This window comes from Sinocyclocheilus anshuiensis, unplaced genomic scaffold, assembly GCF_001515605.1.
Source record: "Sinocyclocheilus anshuiensis isolate Anshui unplaced genomic scaffold, SAMN03320099.WGS_v1.1 scaffold694, whole genome shotgun sequence".
Classification (NCBI taxonomy): domain Eukaryota; kingdom Metazoa; phylum Chordata; class Actinopteri; order Cypriniformes; family Cyprinidae; genus Sinocyclocheilus; species Sinocyclocheilus anshuiensis.
In genome coordinates, this window is record NW_015542477.1 from 1,996,698 (window position 1) to 2,007,111 (window position 10,414).

At 34.1% G+C, this 10,414-nt stretch overlaps 1 protein-coding gene across 1 annotated transcript in view; it reads right to left on the bottom strand.

Moving 5' to 3' along the window:
* LOC107693954 (vacuole membrane protein 1-like) overlaps positions 1 to 8,719 on the bottom strand; it is a 56,455-nt gene extending 47,736 nt beyond the window's left edge. Inside the window, exon 1 of the mRNA XM_016493528.1 lies at positions 8,516 to 8,719. The gene's annotated coding sequence lies outside the window, so the exon portion shown is untranslated. The remainder of the gene's footprint in view (positions 1 to 8,515) is intronic.
* Between the last annotated feature and the right edge of the window lie 1,695 nt (positions 8,720 to 10,414).

Consider the following 10,414-nt stretch of genomic DNA (forward strand, 5'->3'; position numbering starts at 1 on the left):
TTTGTGTGTGTGTGTGTGTGTGTGTATGTGTGTGTGTATGCATGTGTGTGTGTGTGTGTGTGTGTGTATATAATTCAGAAAATGCTTTTTTTTTCAAAGTTGTAAATAAAACAAAGATGGATTATGTTGTCCAAAAAAAATATTTCAGTTTTTTACTTCAACATTTCACCTTTAATTCAGTGTTTTACTTCCTTTTTTACTTCCTATTTCTTTGTAACTGTTGGTGAAAATTATTAGCAATTTCTGAGTTTCATCATTTTCTAAAATTTTTTCCAGTGTATACACTCTCTCTCTCTCTCTCTCTCTCTCTCACACACACACACACACACTAAAAATACATAAAGGTATGTAAAAATTAATAAATAAAAAATAAATATATTAGATACAATTCCTTAAATTATATCAACCAATTTCATCCACAAACAATCCCTTCATAAGATTTTTTAAATGACTTTGATCTGATTTCATTATGCTGTTCTCTTACGTTACTTAAGCCCTAGATCAGGCTTGGACGATCACTTCAGACTATCAGTGAGGTCATCTGTGGCACCCACAAAGCTTCTGTGAAACTCATTTTCATATGTGTGTAGGAAATATCATCCAGTTCACTTTGGACGGCATGATCAATCACCAATGACGAGGAATGTTCAGTTTGCAATCTGGAGTGATAGACGGTGTGTATGTGTGCATTTTGGTGACTATGAGACAGCGTCCCCTGGGTTGAAATAATGTGTGGTTAGGTGTGTGTGTATGCATGCGTGGGGGTTAGTCCATGATTTATCAATGTGGGATTTTCAACCACATGAGCTCATTCTAGTTCCTCCACCCACTGCAATGCCACCGGAACCCACACATGCTGTCCGGCCCAAGGACAATGAGGTGAGACTGTCAGGAGACTGGCTTCAAACAATTATTATGAACATTTCTGGCACAAAAAGAGAGAAAAATTACACTGATTGACTGGTTACAGACATATTTGGTCTTGCATACATCACCGATGACATGGGCTGATCGTAAAATTTCAAAACAATCAAAAGCCCAGCCATTTATGCCCTAATTTGTTTTGATCTGTCAGGAGGGAAGATAGTGTCCCGCTCTAGAAAGACATCAAGCGGCACAAACCCCAACGCCTTTCTAATTCATAATTTACTGGCCTCATCATGAACAAAACTGCCACCTCTCCTATTCAGAACTGCAACAAACCAGATTCTCTAGATATCAGAGTTTATGTTCTTACAAATATTTTAAGACAACGGTCTGCAGGTGATGTCAGAAACTGATAATAAACAAGACCTGCGACTGAAAAAAGACTAACACTTTGCAATAAGGTCTCATTTGTTAACATTAGATAATGCATTATCTAACAAACTAACAATATTTTTAAAGCATGTATTAAAATTGGCTCATTCTAGTTAATAGAAATACAATTATTTACTGTTTTAATGTTAACAAATTTTAATAAATGTTAAAATTAACGTTAAAAAACGATTAATAAAGACTTACAGTATTGTTCATTGCTAGTTCATGTTAACTAATTTATTTAATGATAACAAGTGAAATCTTAAATGTAGTTACTAAAAAAATGGGTTACACTTTATTTTAAGGTGTCCTTGTTCCAGTGCAATTATACATTTAAGTACTGAGAAATATTAATTAACTACATGTGCTTACTATATGGTTAGGGTTAGGATTTGGCTTGTGTTACTTGCATGCAATTATGCATAATTTATTGTTATTATAATAGTAAGTACATGAAACATGTGTAACAAGGACACCTTAAAATACAGTATTACTAAAAAATGTTTTAAAGGACTACAAGATGTAAACGAGATTATAATCTGTCACAGATGGTACAGATTATTCTAGCATACTTCTTACAAAACCCTCTAAAAAAAAACAACATTCACTTTCAATGAAAGTTGACAATGTCATGTGTCATGCAAAACATCCCCTTACAGAATCCTATGACCCTTTATCAATCAAAAATGTTGCACGCTATCTTGTTCTAGGTAATCAAGAGCTTTTCTTTAGGATGTTAACACTATGGTAAACTCATAGGCTGAGCTGCTAGTTTTATCAGTCATGGAGGAGTGTCACATCATTGTCCTTCTGGTGAATGAGAGAAATTAATCAATGAAAACGCCTGCATTTCATTCATCCCACAAACAAGTTTCTCCAGATATAAAAAGAGCTTTTATCCATGTTTTAGCACAAAGAGGATATTTATTCAAATAAAGAAAAAAAAATGTGGAATTAAAATAGAGAGAAAATTATACTGGGATCTTAAGACCTCGTGCTGAACATCAGTACTGCTTCACCTTTAACACATAAACAGGCACGTCTGCACACATTTACACCTGTCACATCACCCGTATGAATAGGCCGTTTCCTTTTGTGTGTCTCAAATGCGGTTTCACAGCCCTGAGCAGGTACAGGTCTGACTCACAACTCAAACCCACCCACAATCATGAATGACGTGCCCGATTACAATGCCATTGTGTGGCGATTGAGGGGACAGGGAAGGGTGAGGTATGGGGGTATTTGTGTGCACCTGGGCAATGCTGTTCACATGATTGTAAGTGGATTTGGTATATTACTCAAGTTTATGTTACAAAAAGAGTTTCCCAAAACAGTGAGAGGGGCTTCAGAATCTGGATAATGGTTAATAGTGTGTTGCACGAGTGTGTGTGCGTCTAACATAGACCAATTTACTGAACATATGCCCAGAAATTAGCAAACTCGGACAAACTCAAACAAAAAAAAAAAAGGAAAGAAAAAAAAGCTCACAAATTGAACAAATATCCTTTAGTTTTATTTAAGGTGTAGAGTTTGTGTTAAAATTTCTCTATAGCCATTTGAAACCAATTAAAATTGTTTCATGGCACGCAAAACATTTGGATAGCAAGAGAAATTTGTGTCTGTGCAAGTTAACGGACAGTTAGACTGTTTAAAAACAAATAGTTCATTGTTCTGTAAAATGTTTTAAGCAACCTGTGGATTTTTTGTCCAAATGTATGTATTGTTTTGATTTTAATTGTTTCAATTTTAAGAATAAAATAAATCAAATAACAAGAATCTAACGTAAAACTGTTTATCACATAAACAAATCTGAGAATGGCAATGAAGAGAGTGGAAGAATAATGTGATAAAGCAGCAAATGTAACACACTGAAAGACAAGAAAATACAGTCTCTTTAACGGTTTCTTTTATGACAATATGCCAAAACGTGATAAATATAGACAATATATATATATATTTAAGTATATCCACTCTTTATAAAAGTAACTTTTGTATGAATTCATTTTAAAGTACCAGAATTACATATAACACGTAATTATTTTTTTTGGCTAAGTGCATTTGAAAGTTTGTGAATAAACAGCGACACACCAAATCTACTGGAAGATGATATGAAACATAATATACACTGACCCAACCCTGACATTTTTATTGTCATAGCTGGTTACAGCTTCAGGGCAGCAATTGCAATTTTATTTCAGGATCTTTTTCATTTGTGCACACTGCATAGTCCCTCAAACACACTTTATACTACACTACACTGCAACAGTTGTACGACTTTATATAGAGAAATGCAGTGTAGCCAGGTGCGTTATTTCAAATGCACGAGAGGCTTAAATCATACTGATTAAATACACTAATAGTTCTTTGCCTTCCATACACAAACGTGTTTCAAAGCTGATTACGGCAAAATGATATTGTAGAAACACACTGACCGTGTAAATAGCTGGAGGAAATCTGCCACACACACCCTTGTATGAGGGATTCTCTAAATGATGGCTTTTATTCAAGTGTAAACACTGAAATAAAAAGCCATCATGTTTTTATACTCAAATTAAGAATAAACTGTTGATTTACAGAAAAATGTGGTCAATTCCAAACTGACAAAAACAGCAATGATAACAACTATTATTGACAGCAATATATTCACAAAAATGACTGACTATTCATAGAGGTACTAGTGTGTTTTTTGAAAATGATGCCATGATAATACACTTTTTTTTTTGTTTGAAATATACTACTGTAATACCATGGTGTTCCATAACGTACCTTAGAAAATCATGTAAATACGACTGTATATGATATATATATATACTTATATAGATTACTTACTATTTAAAATAACTGCTTTCTATTTGAATGCATTTTAAAATGCAATTTATTTCTGTGATTTCAAAGTGAAATTTTCAGCATTACACCAGTCGCATGATCCTTTATAAGTCATTCTAATATGCTGATTTGCTGCTCAAAAAACAATTATTATTATCAATATTTAAAACAGTTGAGTACATTTTTTCAGAATTCTTTGATGAATAGAAAGATCCAAAGATCAGCATTTATCTTAAATAAAAAGCTTTTGTAACATTATACACTATAGCATTCAAAAGCTTGGAGTCAGTATAATTTTATTTTATTTTTTTTCTATATATAAATTAATGCTTTTATTTAGCAAGGATGTTTTAAATTGATCAAAAGTGATGATAAAGACATTTATAATGTTACAAAAGATTTCTATTTCAGATAAACGCTGTTCTACTGAACTTTCTATTCATCCTAAAGAAACATGAAAAATACCTACTCAGCTGTTTTCAACATAATAAAAATAATAATAATAAATGATTTTTGAGCAGCAAATCAGAATATTAGAATGATTTCCGAAGGATCATGTGACTGGAGTAATGATGCTAAAAATTCAGCTTGAAATCACAGGAATAAATTATATTTTAAAATATATTCAAATAGAAAACAGTTATTTTAAATAGTAAAAATATTTCAAAATATTACTGCTTTTGCTTTATTTTGGATCAAATAAATGCAGGCTTGGCTAGCAGAAGGGACTTCTTTAAAAAACAAAAAACTTGTAAAAAAAAATCAAGTAGTGTAAATATAACATTTAATATCATCTAATATTTTTTATATAACTTCTTTATATATACAGCAGATATTGTATATTTCATTACATACATACACACACACACACACACACACACATTATAGTATCCAATTAACTTCAAGTTGACTCAGTACTTCTGAAATAAAAAGTAAGATGGACAAAGTATGATATTTTACAATGCAAATAAAATAGTGGTCAGCGGACTGGTTCAGAGTTCCATAAAAGTGCCCGCTGGTTGAAGTTATAACAACTGACTTTCCTGCGAGGGGGTAGAGTACACGTGGTCCTGCCTCCCACTGAGAGAGACACAAAGAGAGATGTTGGGTTCGAACTGTGACTCACACAAGTCTGTGAGATACTAGACAAAACAGCCATCAGAAACAAATCACGAAAACGCCATAAAGAAAAGTCTTGTTCAGTAAGTAACAGTCTTTTGCAGCTCCGAATAAGCTGGCGACATGGTCACCTGTCATTCATTAGAGGCCAGTAAAAACTTACAACTCCATAAATTTATATTGAACATTTTCATCTGTTTTATGTATCCTTTCCATATTCCTGATGGACTGACAGCTCCATTAGGAAAGAGTGACTCCACAAGAGTGGCACTGAATTAACATATAATTACACCCTTCACCCTCTGCTGGGCAACAGTGAACACTAAACATCTGTCATCAATCACTTAATCAAAAACGGTCATTGATGCTCAGATAACAGAAAAAAAATTACCAATTTTGTTGTGAAAGTAAATTTGTTAAATAGCACTAAATGAGTTCTGATGTGATAATGAATGGGCAAAATGTCCAGGCCTTAATTCACCTTAAAAAGAGATATAAGACATTACATTTTGCATGAAGACAGTAAAGCCTATGAGGATCATTGTAGGTTTTAGCTTATGACATTATTTTCACATAAATTAAGCTCATTCCCCTTTAATTCTTAATACTGTGTAAAACAGAAATAGTTAATATCAGGAGGAAATAAGTTCAACTTAACTAATGCAACCATTATGTGTACTTACAATCGTATTTCAAAATTTTCATAATATTATAATTTTTCTCCATTATAGCAAGGGATCATCTGTTTGATCTCAAACTATTTTGAGTGGAAAATAAATAAATAAATAAAGCATCAAACAAAAAAACTCTAAAGATGGTTAGTTCTAAGTGACCACAAAATGAACTAGGTCAAATTAAAATGTAATGACTCTGTACCCCAATAATTATTTTAGTGAATCTGCAATGTAAGCACCAAACGTGCATGAAAATAACTTATTATTAGTAGTACTTTTTTGGTAATTTTCCTTATGCAAAATATAATCTAAGAACTGTCAAGTAAAAGATTTCTTGACCACCTGGATATGCCAGAACCAACAGAACAACTACAACTGTATTTTCACTTCCAGCAATGTATGTGTTCAAGCACAAAAATGTTACAAAATTGCACAAAAACTGTATTCAATTCTGTTCACAGAAAATTACATAGAGATGACATATTATATACACACACACACAGTGTATGACTGAGGCGTGGCATTACATCATCCAACGAAGTACATTTGTTCATTGTCACAAAAGACCAACAGGAAAACATGGAAAAATGACCGAATGCAGGTCAGGCAACAACTTCACAGGCTGAAAGAAAGACACCAATTATCTCTCTAGATAGGAGAAATTCATGTCAAACATCCAAATAAGCCTCCTTCAACAGTTTAATGCCCCTACAGGTCACAAGCCTATTAATTTCTTAAACACAATGTGTGGCAAAAACGTGTGGATGTCAGATACAGGAACATCTTTTTAGTAACAGAAGGGCCAAGAACTCACACTGGTCTATGGCGCCATCTTCTGGATATTTTGTAGACTTGAAGGAAAAAGAACACAACATAAGGAAGGTCTGTGATAAATTCTGTTATGATGCATTATGTCAGTATTCGTCCCAAACACTTCTGCTTTTAAATTTCCTAAATTGTTAAACTGATTTTTTTTTTTTTTTTTCGTTTTTAAATCTCAGTTGAAGAATGAAAACGAAATCATACAGATTAGGTCTGCCCAATACTGAATTCCTGGCAAAAACAGATAAGCAAATAATACATTTCATAATTTATTGAACAAATGATTTTATAAATCTATTTATAAATATCTACTTTGATAAAAAAAAAAAAACTAAATAAATACATATAATTAGATAATAGATGAAATAGCTGAATGAATGAATGAATGAATGACTTGTATGCTCCAAGTGAATTTAGGAATCTTAACATTATTATAATAAACAATATGAAAAAGAAAAATATTCCTTTTAATATATATATATATATATATATATATATTATAGACATCTGGGATGCTAATTAGATTATAAACATTATAAACAATTCATTTTATGCACAAATGCACACAGCAATTCTATCATTACTTGTAAGCATTAAATAATTTTGTTCTAAAAAAAAACTCTAGACAAAGGATTAAATGTTTTCTATAATCTACCATTAAATTAGTGCTAGATTATAGAAATAGTACAAAACCAATCTTAAAATAAACAGAAACAGCTAAACATACAATAATGGCTGAAAAAAAATCTAATATCAGACAATAACAAACAAACAATAAATCTTGTTGATATAATTAATGTCCTTAAACCATATCCATAACGTTTTCACTGATTACAACACAGCATCAAACTGTTACTCTTGTCAACTCTTTAAATTTGTTTGTACATTTTTTATGTAATATTAAACATATTTATAAACCTGTACACACACATACGCGCGCGCACACAAACACTTATATAAGCATGAATCTATAAATATCATATCTGGTTAAATAAGCTCAAGTTACTTTCAATATTTGTAGTTTCTAACTAAACCAACCCAAAGCTAAGAGTTCATTAAAGTCAACGATGCATGACTAACTGATTTGATCAGTTGCTAGTAAGCCTCAATGAATCCGAGGGGTCACTGGGTTCGTCTGTTACATAACGAACCACGCGATGTCGCTGCAGCTCTAGCAGATAACAAGAGAAACATAACATCTAAACCTTCTCAAATTGCATTTAAGGCAGGAAAGTTCTCTTTCCAGAGGAAGTTTCTAGTTCATTCTTTCAGCGCTTGAATCCAGTGACGGTGCCAACTAATACATAGCAACTGCGTAGTGCGCGCGTGACGCAGAAGTCTTTTCAGTTCGTCAGCCCTCTCTAAAACCGCGGGTCAACGGGTACGATCATTCCAATAGCCTCGTGAAATGACAACCGATCCCAAACACGATGTGCAGTTCTGAAACACACACACACATACATACATATACACACAGCACGGAACTAAAAACCACCCGTTATCGACACATTTTAACACACGCAACTGCAGACCCCAGACACTGCTGTGTGACCATAACACGCACGTGGATTCACTTTCACCCTGAACATAGACTGCTTACACGCATAATGCAACAAGGAAGTAATGTGTGGGTTACACAACCACTTTTAAACAAGCTTTTAGAAAGATGCAACCTGAAATACATACAGTATACATTTACGCATGCAGCAGTCTCTTATATGAAACTATGATAAAACACATTTGTATGGTACAGATATGATGCAGGTGGTTCTTACCAGCTGAAGAAGCTGTGCACGCCTGTTCTCAGTCCAACAGGACAGAAAAAAAAAAAAAACATCAGAAGGTTTCTTCAGTGCAAAAGGTACAGCAGCACATCTGAAGAAGCAGACAAGCACATGTCGGAGAAAGTGAAAGACAAATGAGCAGGGAGCAGAGAGACGTACGACTTATGGGAAGAGAAAGAGAAGTGCGACAAAGCAGGAAAGGGGAGAGGGAAATAGATAGACAGAAAGTGAGAGTGAGAGAGGTAGAGAGAGAGAGAGAGAGAGAGAGAGAGAGAGAGAGAGAGAGAGAGAGAGAGAGGCACCTCAGTGTGAGTTCTTGCTGTTGCAGAGAGGGGTGGTCGGAGCTGTAGGGTCCCAGAGTTCAAAGCACTGAGAGAATAAGAGTGTTATTCTGCTACAGTCAGCCAAGTCTTACACAACACCAACCAGGGGCAGCAAGTTCCTTCTGCCTATCTCTCCCTCCCTCGCACTCATTCACCAACTCGCTCGCTGTCTCATTTCCTCACTCACTGATTCCCTATTCTTTCCATTTCATCTGTTTCTGTTTCAGTTATGTGGTTGCTCTTTCCCTTGGACTTTTCTTCATCACTCCCTACATGAAAGCACAACTGAAATCCATTTAATCTATCTAAAGCAATTGAGTATAATTTGTGTCTATTTTTATTGCTCTTAAGGAATTTTAGAAGAAACATCGGAGGCGAATCCATTAAGTGGCCATGAAAGAGGATGATCTGAGCTGTAAAATGTTCCTCTGGCTCCTGTTGGTGAAAAAGGGCAGGTCGTTTTGCAGTGAATCTTGTGGGTTTAGGTTATTATGGAAGCATTGAAAGGTTTCTGGAAAAGGGCTAGAGATCTGCATCACTGGAATTCCAGGAAAGCAAAACAGTAATGGTCTCATTCCCCGCTTCATACGACACATACTTTGTCAGTGTAGACCTTTCAATGCCATTATTAAAGCATGCTGGATTGCTTTTATAGCTAGCATAAATGTAAGAGATTAAGCACAGTATGTACATTTGGATTTTGGTGAGGATTTGGTTTAGATGGAAGGGCACAGCTGGGTTAAGGTGTTTAGTCACTACTGAATTAGTATTTAAATTGATAGTCTGCCCAAAAATCATCATTTACTCAAACTTGTGTTGTTCCAAACCTGTATAACTTTCTTCTGTGGAACACAAAATATATATTTTTTAATGTTTTAATGTTTTTTTGTGTCTTTACAGTGAAGGTCAGTGGGGTTCAATGTTGTTTTGGACTCTACCGACTTCCATTATATGGATAAAAAGAGTTCAAAATATGTTCTTTTCAGATAAAATACAGTTATACAGGTCTGGAAAGATTTTTTTTGTTGTTGCTTGAACTATCCCTTTAAGTATTTGATTAAATAAGGTTTTTATACGTGATTTTTTTTTTTTTGCAACATGCAGGTAGAAACTGTTTATATAAGGCTGATATAAAATCTGCAAAATCCTCATTCATAAATCACTGGTGTCAGGTTTAGCAATAATGAGAGCTTGTTGTCGTGAAGAGATGGAGATGTCAAGGCATGTTTTTGTGCTGAGCTAGAGGAGGTATTACGCAACCATGTTCACAAACAAAAAACCTACAATAAATCTTTAAAATAACAGCATCATAAATTCGAGTTTTAATGCAATCAAATCAATGCGCAAAGTGATCCAAGATCATAACCAGCTCATCATAGTTTCATAGACCTGACAATATTGGAGTCTAAAAATAGATAGAAAGATTTCATAATTGTTACATAACAGCAGGCTCAGCTTCACCTTCTGAAGTGCTGCCTGAATGGAGACGGCAGCAAAGAGGATGAGGAGGAAACAATGCCATAATTTGACCCTTTGGCACAATTAAATAAACTGATGATTTGCTAAT